This window comes from Hevea brasiliensis, chromosome 10, assembly GCF_030052815.1.
Source record: "Hevea brasiliensis isolate MT/VB/25A 57/8 chromosome 10, ASM3005281v1, whole genome shotgun sequence".
NCBI classification, from domain to species: Eukaryota; Viridiplantae; Streptophyta; class Magnoliopsida; order Malpighiales; family Euphorbiaceae; genus Hevea; species Hevea brasiliensis.
In genome coordinates, this window is record NC_079502.1 from 68,966,138 (window position 1) to 68,979,064 (window position 12,927).

General features: G+C 32.5%; 1 non-coding gene across 1 annotated transcript; it reads right to left on the minus strand.

Moving 5' to 3' along the window:
• Nucleotides 1-7,044: 7,044 nt before the first annotated feature.
• Nucleotides 7,045-7,151, minus strand: LOC131169938 (small nucleolar RNA R71). Its single transcript, XR_009140882.1, has one exon. It is a non-coding gene; the product is annotated as a small nucleolar RNA R71 (small nucleolar RNA).
• Between the last annotated feature and the right edge of the window lie 5,776 nt (nt 7,152-12,927).

The window sequence follows — 12,927 nt, forward strand, 5'->3', positions numbered from 1 at the left end:
ATAGTGATGTATGTGGTCCATTTAAAGAAATGGCTAGAGGGGGTTTTCATTATTTTATTACCTTTACTGATGATAAATCAAGGTTTGGGTATTTGTATTTGATGAAATACAAACATGAATCTTTTGAAAAGTTCAAAGAATTTAAATCTGAAGTAGAAAATCAAACAGGAAAGAATATTAAAGCTCTTCGATCAGATCGTGGAGGTGAATATTTGAAATCGAATTTGATGAATACTTGAGAGAGCATGGCATTGTTTCTCGGTGACTCCTCCAGAACGCATACAACGAATGGTGTATCCGAAGAAGAAATCGTACCCTATTGGATATGGTACGTAGTATGATGAGCTATACTGATATGCCAATCTTCTTTTGGGGATTTGCATTAGAATCAGCTTTGTATATTCTGAATAGGATTCCATCAAAATCAGTTTCTTCCACACCTTATGAGATATGGCATGGAAGAAAACCAAGTCTTAAGCATGTTAAGATTTGGGGTTGTCCAGCTTATATCAAAAAGCTGAACACTGATAAATTGGAGACCAGATCAGAAAAAGGTCAATTTGTTGGATATCCAAAAGATAGTTTTGGATATTATTTTTATTTGCCTACTTAACAAAAGGTTGTCATAAGTGGAGATGCCACATTTCTTGAACAACAGTTTGTTCAAGAAGGAGGCAAAGGAAGGCAAATAGAGTTAGAATTGGAGAATTCTGACCAACCAACAGATCAGATGGATATAGATCCATCTAGTCAACCAATACCCGTTGATGAAACATCTGCAGCTGTTCCTCATAGAACAACCAGGGTATCTCACCCACCAGTGAGATATGGTTTTCTTCATGAAGAAGAACAATAGTTGTCTACTCATGAAGAAGTAGATCATGGAGATGATCCACTTACCTATGAAGAAGCTATATCAGGTATAGACTCTTCAAAATGGATTGATGCTATGAAATCCGAGATTGATTCCATGTATAAGAATCAAGTTTGGGATCTTGTTGACCCACCTGAAGGTATTATACCTATAGGGAACAAATGGGTTTTCAAGAAGAAAATTGGTTCTGATGGAAAGGTAGAGACCTATAAGGCAAGGCTAGTAGCGAAAGGGTTTTGCCAAAAGCAAGGAATCGACTATGAGGAGACTTTCTCGCCTGTTGCCATGCTTAAATCAATTAGGATTTTATTAGCAATAGCTGCATACTATGATTATGAGATTTGGCAGATGGATGTCAAAACAGCTTTTCTCAATGGATACATTGAAGAAAACATTTTCATGGAACAACCTAGGGGATTTGAATCCCAAGATGGTTCCAAGGTATGCAAGCTAAAGCGATCCATTTATGGGTTGAAACAAGCTTCGAAGAGTTGGAACATCCGTTTTGATGAAGCCATTAAATCCTTTGGTTTTATCAAAAATGAGGATGAGCCATGTGTATATAAGAAGGTTAGTGACAGTGCTATCACTTTCCTTGTCTTATATGTGGATGACATATTGTTGATGGGTAATGACACAGGTATGTTGACAACTATAAATGTATGGTTGTCAAATACATTCTCCATGAAAGACTTAGGGGAGGCAACCTATATTCTTGGGATTCGCATCTATAGAGATAGAGCGAAAAGAATAATTAGTTTATCCCAAAGTCTATACTTGGAAAAGGTGTTAAAGAGGTTTAACATGCTTGATTCTAAGAGAGGATTGTTACCAGTGAGACATGGTATCCATCTTTCTAAAGAGATGTCTCCAAAGACACCTGAAGAAAGAGATAAGATGGCCAGGATTTCATATGCTTCGGCTATTGGAAGTTTAATGTATGCAATGTTGTGTACTAGGCCGGATATCGCATATGCTGTTAGTTTGACTAGCAGGTATCAATCTAATCCAGGTTTGGAACACTGGATAGCTGTCAAGAATATTCTTAAGTACTTGAGAAGAACTAAGTATTTATTCCTGATTTATGGAGGTGGAGACTTGCAATTGGATGGTTATACTGATTTTGATTTCAAATCAGATATCGATGATAGAAAGTCTACCTCTGGATATGTGTTCATTTGTAATGGAGGTGCAGTCAGTTGGAAGAGTTCCAAGCGAGCACATCGCAGATTCCACTACTGAGGTCGAGTATATTCTCGCATCGAGATCGCAAAGGAAAGCTGTTTGGATAAAAAGTTCGTGATGAACTTACAGTAGTTCCTTCCATTGAGTCAGCAGTTCCATTACACTGTGACAACAATGGAGCAGTCATGCAGGCTAAGGAACTAAGGTCTCACCCAAAATCCAAACACATAGAAAGGCACTATCACATTATCAGAGATATAGTTGGGCAAGGCGATATAGTCATGCAGAAAAATAACATCAGCTGAAAAATCCAGCTAATCCATTCACTAAGCTTTTGTCACAAGTTCAGTTAGACTGACATCTTGAGAAGATGGGTCTAAGGTATTGTAATGAATGGCTCTAGTGCTAGTGGGAGATTGTTAGTAGTATGCCCTAGAGCATATCATTTAGTATGTATCTTGTACATATTTTTATTAATAAAAGGCATTTCCACTTTTTCGTTTACATAATATATTTATGTGTAATAGAAAAGGTCCATTGATATTTTGTTAGAAATATTATTCGTAAGTTGTTAAGAATATGAGTGACAATATTTCTAGCACAAAGTATCATAAATAGGTTCACAATCGAGGATACTTCATAATAAGGACATGACTTATCCAGAAAGATTGTATTCATGTTTGTTCCCAAGTTATTTATATGAGATATAAATAAGATAGAATGGTGAGTCTCATGCCATATAACAAACTTGATAGGCACTTATAAATGATAAGTAGGCCGAACCAGTGACACTTATGACAAGCACATGGAGTTTACTCTTGTCAATGTTTTGTCATAAATCATATCAGTGCATATGATCTTTAGACCTGAGATACCACAGTTATCTTGTATATAGGTAGTTTGAGTTTGATACTGCTTTCATACTTGTACTGTGTATGGGTATATGGGCATGTGTTGGCTCCTACTAGTTATATATGGAGGTAGGTGTTGATCAAGATGGAATCTGTTCCTATAAGTAAATAGAGAAAAAATCCTATGTTCATTTAATTGTTCTTGATGTTTCAAGTTCCTGGCCAGGACAGATAGATTTATTCAGAAAAGAGTTTCTGATGAGAAAATCTTTTTAATCAAGAACTGGAATTAAAAGAGAACATAATATTCATAGCAAATGGAGTTTGACATAAACCATGACTCGGCTTGAGTTGGGATTTTGTGAGAGAGATTCTAGTGCATGGTAACATATGATTATAGGTTCATTTAAGGTAAACCTTATTACTAATTGGGTGGCCATGGCATGCTATGCTAGGTGTTAACCATGGTCTATGAGGTTCATAAAATGATTTAGAGAAATCATTTATGGTAAAAAAGAGTTCTGATGATATTAAGAGTTGATATCATGTCTCATTGCCAATTAGTGATGAGCCTAGTAAGTCACACACATACACAAGTTATCACCTAATTAAATATGATTTAATTAATTAATTAAAGATTTTAATTGATTAATTAAATAGGTTTGGTTTGCAATTAAATTACAAAGTCCCTAGCATGACTTAAAACCAAATCTAGATTATTGGATGTATAATATAAGTTAAATTTATATTTAAAGTGTTTAAATATGAATTTAATTAATGAGAAATTAATTAATAGAGATTAATTAATTAATTTATATTTGATATAAATTAATTAGAAGAAGAAAAATAATTATTTTGGGTTGAGAACTCAAAATTAAGACACAGGGGCATTTTAGTCATTTTATAGTGCGACACGTGGCACCATGAGATGGTGACACATGGCATAACACATAAGCTTGCCAAATGTTTTTTAATCATGTAAGATGATTAAAATCAATATTAAATATAGGTTTGACACTTGGCACAATGTGATTGGGTCACTTAAACCTAGAGCTAATCAAAGGGTGACATGTGGCAAGGGTTTAATGTGTTAACCTAGCTATTTAAGTGTTGTTATGAGAAAATAAAATACAACCAGCAGCCACACTCCTTGGTCACTCCATTTTGCAGCCCTCCCTCTATTCTTCTTCATCTCTTATCAATTCAAAGAGATTAGCCATCAATCTCTTGAATTAAGAACACTAGAAATTGTTTCTAGTGTCCTGTTTACATCTTTAATCTCTTAAAAGGCAGAACTTGATTTTCTAATTAATAGAAAAAAATTTAGAAGCTATTCAAGGGCTGCCATAGGTGTTCTTGGTGTGGACAAGCTAGAGGGACAACATTTGGTGTCCTGAAGTCGAATCTCAAAGGCGCAGACACGCTGCAGTGCATCAAGAGGTTAGTGTAATCGTTCTTGATTTAATCTAGGGTTCTAAAATTAATCTGATTAATTTGAAAATCTTAAATGGAAAATATAGATCCAAAAACATATTAAAAGAGTTTTAATATGTTGTTTATCATTGAAATCAAATAGATAAAAATAAATCTTGCATTATGCATGTGACCCTAGGTGAAAATTTTTGAATTCAATGGTATAAACTTGTGTTTTTCACGCTTCCGTTCCTTCACAATATACTCAGTCTTTGTAGTGGAATCAGTAGTCGTGCTCTGTTTGGAACTCTTCCAATTAACTGCACCTCCATTACAAATGAACACAAACCCAGAGGTAGACTTTTGATAAGTGCATAATTTATTAATTTTACTCCCATCACATTTAGTGTTTCAAGTGTATCTTTATGCCTAATTCTGTTGATTAAAGTATAATTATCTATTAGGCATATGTTTAGAGAGTTGATGAAATAATTATGTTAAATGGAGAAATTATTAGCAACTGCATTAATCTGACTCTTGCTGTATTTTTCAGGGTTTTGGTGAAGTCCCAGAACATAGGAGTGTGGGAGGAAGCTTGGAAAGGTCGAAGGATTAAGATGCGTTAAAGAAACAAAGTACATGGGTCGTGTAAACACAACCATTGACCCGTGTAACATTCTGCCAGAAGAAATGCAGAGAACCGAGGAAGAGACAAAGTACACGGGCCGTGTAACTTGACCCGTGTAAATCCTGGAGACCTGTGTAACTTTCTGTGCCAATACGAAACATGCCCATTCAGCTCCAGTAAGTTACATGGCCTTGGGCCGTGTAGTGATACACGGGCCATGTATCCATCGACAATCAGTTTCCTGATTTTGCTCTTGTTACAATTTTTTACAGAGACTCTAAAAAGAACTAACCCTAGACCATTTATTATAAATAGAAGAGCAGCAGCCGCAAAAAGAGAGCAGGCCTTAGGCCTCCAACACGATTCAGCAACCTCTCTATTCGTCTTTTAGAATTCTTCTTTATTTTTCCTTTAATTTTCTGTAAGCCATAAACATGAGTGGCTAAGTTTTTAATTCAGTTCAAGGGATTCAAGTTCTTTTGCATGATTTGTGAGACCAGGTTCTTAATTTAATTTATGTCTTTTTGAATATCTATTGTTTTCTGATTTCTTTATCTTTGATCTATTAATTGTTTTGCTAAAAAGGCCAATTAGTTAATTATTTGATGAGATCAATTGCTAGTTCATCTTCATAATCCGTAATTGTTGTGTAAGATTGAACATTAGTAGCAATTAGGTTTTATTGATTATGATCCCAGTTTTCGATAATAACCTAAGGAAACAATAGGGTGGATTAAATGATTTATGGTTCATAAATTATTATTCAGCTTAACTACTTCCTTTTCTTAAAGCAGTTATTAATTTAATGAGGATTGCTTAATATCAACTTAATTAATAATTAGAGTCAATAAGAGTGCTAGGCTCGAATTGATGAGTATAGGAAAGTCAGGAGTTTACCTCGCTATTTGGTAAATCTACATTAAGTATTCAATAAGAGATAATAGTATTTCTTTTGTTTATGATCAAATCAATGCATTGGAATGAGAATTACCTTGGACTGAAGTGTGTTTAAATTGAGATTTTAATATTTAATTCTTGAATTTCTGATTTCTTCTAATTTTGTGTTACAAAACACCCCCCCCTCAATCTTTGTTTCTTCTGTCTTCCATTACACAAGTGCATGAAATTTAATAATTCAGTCTTTAGGGTTTGACCTGGATTTACCACTTACTGCAGAAAATATTTCATAATTGTTGATTTCAGTTAATTTAATTTCTGGTGGATTCGACACCCTTCAAGAATTTTAGCGTCGTTGCCGGGGAACTGAAATTTATTGGATTTTGTATTTTGTGTATTCTGTTATTAATTTTGTTTATAAAGTGTTGCTATTTTCAGGTTTCGAAAAATAAAAAAAATTATGGTGTCACTATTCATTAAGAATTTTGGTTGAATTTGGAGGGTGGCCCATACCTATTTTGAAAGAAATGACGCTCTGATCAAGACCAATCAATCCATAGGATTCCCTGGCCCCACCCTCTTGAGGCCAAATTCGATTCTTTTCTAGGGTTTTAAGGCATTTTTTTGTTTTTACTTTGATTTCTTTTTGTTTATGACAAGAAATTCTCAATCTGGTGAGTTGATCTTTGATCCAGAAGTAGAAAAAATAGTTAAACAGTTGAGAAAATTGGCTAAACAAGGTAGGTTGATTTCGAGTACATCTAAAGGAGTCTGATCTCCAAGGGAATTAAGTTTGAATTCAGATTCAGAATTAAATTCTGAAAATGAGACCATGGCTGCTGCTAGAACCTTAAAAGACTTGGCTGCTACTGATCAAAACAACAGCCTTTATGTATTCAATACCCTGCTTTAAATGTTGCTTTTGAATTGAAATCTGGACTAATCCATTTGTTGCCTAAGTTTTATGGTCATGCAGGTGAGGATCCACATAAGCATTTAAAAGAATTTAATGTTGTGTGCTCTAGCATGAAACCTCAAGGAGTTTCAGAGGATCAAATCAAGCTTCAACTTTCCCTTTCTCACTGGAGGGCACAGCTAAGAATTGGTTGTGTTACCTTCCTTTCGAATCTCTCAACTCATGGAATGGGATGAAGCAGATATTTCTGAAGAAATATTTTCCTGCTTCCCGTGCTGCTAACATAAGAAAATAAATTTATGGCATTTGGCAGCATAATGGAGGGAGTTTGTATGAGTACTGGGAGAGATTTAAGAAGCTATGTGCAAGCTATCCCCATCATCAAATAAGTGAACAGCTGTTAATTCAATATTTCTATGAGGGACTTCTACCAAAGGACCGCAGTATGATAGATGCTGCTAGTGGAGGAGCTTTGGTTGACAAGACACCAGAAGAGGCAAGGAGGCTGATTGCTAACATGGCAGCAAATTCTCAGCAGTTTGGAATGAGAATGGATCACACACCCATGAAGGTTAATGAGGTAAGTGTTAGTAGTATGCCCTAGAGCATATCATTTAGTATGTATCTTGTACATGCTTTTATTAATAAAAGGCATTTCCACTTTTCCGTTTACATAAAATATTTATGTGCAATAGAAAAGGTCCATTGATATTTTGTTAAAAATTCTATTCTTAAGTTGTTAAGAATATGAGTGATAGTATTTCTAGTACAAAGTATCATAAATAGGTTCACAATCGAGGATACTTCATAATAAAGACATGACTTATCTAGAAAGATTGTATTCATGTTTGTTTCCAAGTTATTTATATGAGATATAAATAAGATGGAATGGTGAGTCTCATACCATATGACAAACATGATAGGCACTTATCAATGATAAGTAGGCCGAACCAGTGACACTTATGACAAGCACATGGAGTTTACTCTTGTCAATGCATTGTCAAAAATCATATCAGTGCATATAATCTTTAGACCTGAGATAGCACAGTTATCTTGTATATAGGTAGTTTCAGTTTGATACTGCTTTCATACTTGTACTGTGTATGAGTATATGGGCATGTGTTGGCTCCTACTAGTTATATATGGAGGTAGGTGTTGATCAAGATGGAATATGTTCCTCTAAGTAAATAGAGATAAAATCCTATGTTCATTTAATTGTTCTTGATATTTCAGGTTCCTGGCCAGGACAGATAGATTTATTCAGAATTGAGTTTCTGATGAAAAAATCTTTTTAATTAAGAACTTGAATTAAAAGAGAACATAATATTCATAACATATGGAGTTTGACATAAACCATGACTCCAGCTTGAGTTGGGATTTTGTAACAGAGAGATTCTAGTGCATGGTAACATATGATTATAGGTTCATTTAAGGTAAACCTTATTACTAATTGGGTGACCACGGTATGCTATGCTAGGTGTTAACCATGGTCTATGAGGTGCATAAAATGATTTAGAGAAATCATTTGTAGTAAGAAAGAGTTCTGATGATATTAAGAGTTAATATCATATCTCATTTCCAATTAGTGATGAGTCTAGTAAGTCACACACATACACAAGTAATCATCTAATTAAATATGTTTTAATTAATTAATTAAAGAGTTTAATTGATTAATTAAATAGGTTTGGTTTGTAATTAGATTGCAAAGTCCCTAGCATGACTTGAAACCAAATCTAGGTTATTGGATGTATAGTATAAGTTAAATTTATATTTAAAGTGTTTAAATAATTTAATTAGTGAGAAATTAATTAATAAGGATTAATTAATTGATTTATATTTGATATAAATTGATTAGAAGAAGAGAAATAATTATTTTGGATTGAGAACTCAAAATTAAGACACGGGGGCATTTTGGTCATTTCACAGGGTGACTATTAGTAGTATGTCCTAGAGCATATCATTTAGTATGTATCTTGTACATGTTTTTATTAATAAAAGGCATTTCCACTTTTCCATTTACATAAGATATTTATGTGTAATAAAAAAGGTCCATTGATATTTTGCTAGAAATTATATTCTTAAGTTGTTAAGAATATGAGTGACAGTATTTCTACTACAAAGTATCATAAATAGGTTTACAATCGAGGATACTTCATAGCAAGGACATGACTTATCTAGAAAGATTGTATTCATGTTTGTTCCCAAGCTATTTATATGAGATATAAATAAGATGGAATGGTGAGTCTCATGCCATATGACAAACATGATAGGCACTTATAAATGATAAGTAAGCCAAACCAGTGACGTTTATGACAAGCATATGGAGTTTACTCTTATCAATATTTTGTCATAAATCATATAAGTGCATATAATCTTTAGACCTAAGATAGCACATTTATCTTATATATAGGTAGTTTCAGTTTGATACTGCTTTCATACTTGTACTGTGTATGGGTATGCATGTGTTGGCTCCTACTAGTTATATATGGAGGTCAGTGTTGATCAAGATGGAATTTGTTCCTCTACGTAAATAGAGATAAAATCCTATGTTCATTTAATTGTTCTTGATGTTTCAAGTTCCTGGCCAGGACAGATAGATTTAATCAGAAAAGAGTTTCTGATGAGAAAATCTTTTTAATCAAGAATTGGAATTAAAAGAGAACATAATATTCATAGCAAATGGAGTTTGACATAAGCCATGACTCCAGCTTGAGTTGGGATTTTGTAACAGAGAGATTCTAATGCATGGTAACATATAATTATAGGTTCATTTAAGGTAAACCTTATTACTAATTGGGTGGCCATGGCATGCTATGCTAGGTGTTCACCATGGTCTATAAGGTGCATAAAATGATTTAGAGAAATCATTTATGGTAAGAAAGAGTTCTGATGTTATTAAAAGTTGATATCATATCTCATTGCCAATTAGTGATGAGCCTAGTAAGTCACACGCATACACAAGTTATCACCTAATTAAATATGATTTAATTAATTAATTAAAGAGTTTAATTGATTAATTAAATAGGTTTGGTTTGCAATTAGATTGCAAAGTCTCTAGCATGACTTGAAACCAAATCTAGATTATTGGATGTATAGTATAATTTAAATTTATATTCAAAGTGTTTAAATATGAATTTAATTAATGAGAAAATCATTTAATAAAGATTAAGTAATTGATTTATATTTGATATAAATTGATTAGAAGAAGAGAAATAATTATTTTGAGTTGAGAACTCAAAATTAAGACACAGGAGCATTTTGGTCATTTCACAAGGTGACATGTGGCACCATGAGATGGTGACACATGGCACTACACATAAGCTTGCCAAATGTCTTTTAATCATGTAAGATGATTAAAAATAAGATTAAATATAGGTTTGACACTTGGCAGATTAAATATAGGTTTGACACTTGGCACAATGTGATTGGATCAATTAAACCTAGAACTAATCAGAGGGTGACATGTGGCAAGGGTTTAATGTGTTGACCAAGCTATATAAGTGTTATTATGAAAAAAAAAATTAACACAACCAGCAGCCTCTTTCTTTGGTGCCGCCACCCAAGAAGAAAAAGCTTTAGAAGCTGTTCAAGGGCTGTCATAGGTGTTCTTGGTGTGGACAAGCTAGAGGGACAATATCTGATATCCTGAAGATGCATCTCAAAGGCGCAAATACACTGCAGTGTATCAAGAGGTTAGTGTGTTTGTTCTTGATTTAATCTAGGGTTCTAAAATTAATCTGATTAATTTTAAAATCTTAAATGGCAAATATAGATCGAAAAACATATTAAAAGAGTTTTAATATGTTATTTATCATTGAAATCAAATAGATAAAAATAAATCTTACATGATATATGTGACCCTAGGTGAAAATTTTTGGATTCAATATTATAAACTTGTGTTTTTCACGCTTTTTTCCTTCAATTGGTATCAGAGCCACTATATTTGCCATTTAGATTATTGATTATATGATTTAATTATGTGTTTTGATCATGAGATTATTTATCCATTGTTGGTTGCAATGGATGTGTGGCGGCATGCAAGAGAACACCTTTATGGTGCGCAAGGTTTGTGGCTTCATGGGTGGCTCAAGGTTTGGCTTTTTAATTTGCAATTGTTGTATGATCTAAAAGCTCATCCTATGTCTAATTAAATTGTTTAATTAGAATTTCAATCATACAATTAAATTTTGATTCAAATCAAAATTTTAAAAATTGTTTGAATGTGATTCAAAACTGAATTTTAAAAGTTGTTTGAATATGATTCAAATCTAAATTTTTAAAGTTGTTTGAATCATATTTAAATCTAATTTTTTAAAGTTATTTGAATAATATTCAGATGTGAATTTTTAAAAATTGTTTGATTGTGATTCAAATCTAATTTTTTTAAAAATTGTTTGAATGTGATTCAAATCTGAATTTTTAAGGTTATTTGAATGTGATTCAAATCTAAATTTTTAAATTTATTTGAATGAGATTCAAATCTGAAATTTTAAATTTATTTGAATCATATTCAAATTTGGATTTTTAATTTGAATATGAGATATTCAATTTAATTTAAGTATGAATGTTTTATTTAATTGTTAAATAGTAATATGCATGATGGATGATCATGAACTATAAAAGACCAATGTGATTGGATTTATTTCTTTAATATTTCTTTGGGATTGTAAATTAATTAATTTATTTTAATTTATTTTGGGCATGTATTAATAAGTTTGTAATAATTTTTGGATTGTAATTTCATTTATTTAAGTTCTTGTAAATTCGCCTTGATATGCCAAGGATTACTATGTAATATTTGTCACACCCTACTCCCCTGTAAGATGTAACATGATCCCGTAGTACACCTAATGAATTACCGTACTTCGCCTACCGATAATCCATTAAATATACTACAAGAGATTTTAAAACAATTTTCATGAAATTTAAATCATCGATTAAAATCTGGTGTTATAAAATCTTTTTCAAAATTTCGGCAAAGTGCCTGTTGTATTTTGAGAAAACAGTTCTTCAAAATCTGCAAAGAACACACTTCCAATATGTTTTCTCAAATACAACTTCAATAACTTCATTTGAACCCGTAATTCAAATCTCAATAATCAAATCAATCTCCCCATAAAAGAAACATTTCATTGATTACAAGACTCAAAATTAATATTACAAAACTATTTAGATAATTGAAATTCCAAATTTACATTTACAATAATTTAAATTTAATTACATACCAAAAAATTTTATAAGATTTTTATACAACTGCTCAAATAATTTACATACATATTATTACATGCATACATCAAAACCTATGTACATGGGTATACCTATGATATACCTAGAGCTGATATGAATGTGTCTTCAAAGAAAATTACTCACTGCTCTATGCTCTTTTTACCTGCGACAGCATACAAAGCTATCACTGAGTGGTGAACTCAGTGGTGCACAACTATAATTTAAAACATAGTACAATATACATTGACAAAATTTACAGTAAATAATTTGGAAATCTGAATACTCATCAAATTCCAAAACTCAAAATATTCATTGCCAATAATGTAAATCATTTGTATCAAATGACTTTGATCACGAAATTCAATTTATCAAATCATGACTAACCATTTAAGGTAGTTCCAACAAATCAATTACACATAAATCATAGCTGAAATCCTAATTCTTTACTGTTCAAAAACATTCTGTCTCAAAAATCATGTTGTATCTCAAAAACCATGCTGTATCTAAAAAATCATTCTTTATCTCAAAAGCCATTCTTTATCTCACTAACTATACAAGACTAATCCGAAAGGGCCATATTCGATGTGATTCTAACTCCCTATGGTCGGGGAGGTCGAATCAGATTCTAACTCCCTATGGTCGGGGAGGTCGAATCATCGTGCACAGTACCATCACAATAATGAATCTTCTGCAAGGGCCATAATGATAAAATAAACTTAGATCTAACCTCAAATCAGAGGAAAATCTAAGCCTGTGCACGTACCATGGTAATCAAAACACAACTAACTCTATTGTCTTCTCAACAAATGAGAGAGACAGGTAATAACCTAGTCAAGCATCTATAGTGAGATATAAACAATATCACAATCCTTTTAGTGAACATAAATCACAATATAATTCGATTCAAATTCAATTCCAATATCCAATAATTTTTTAC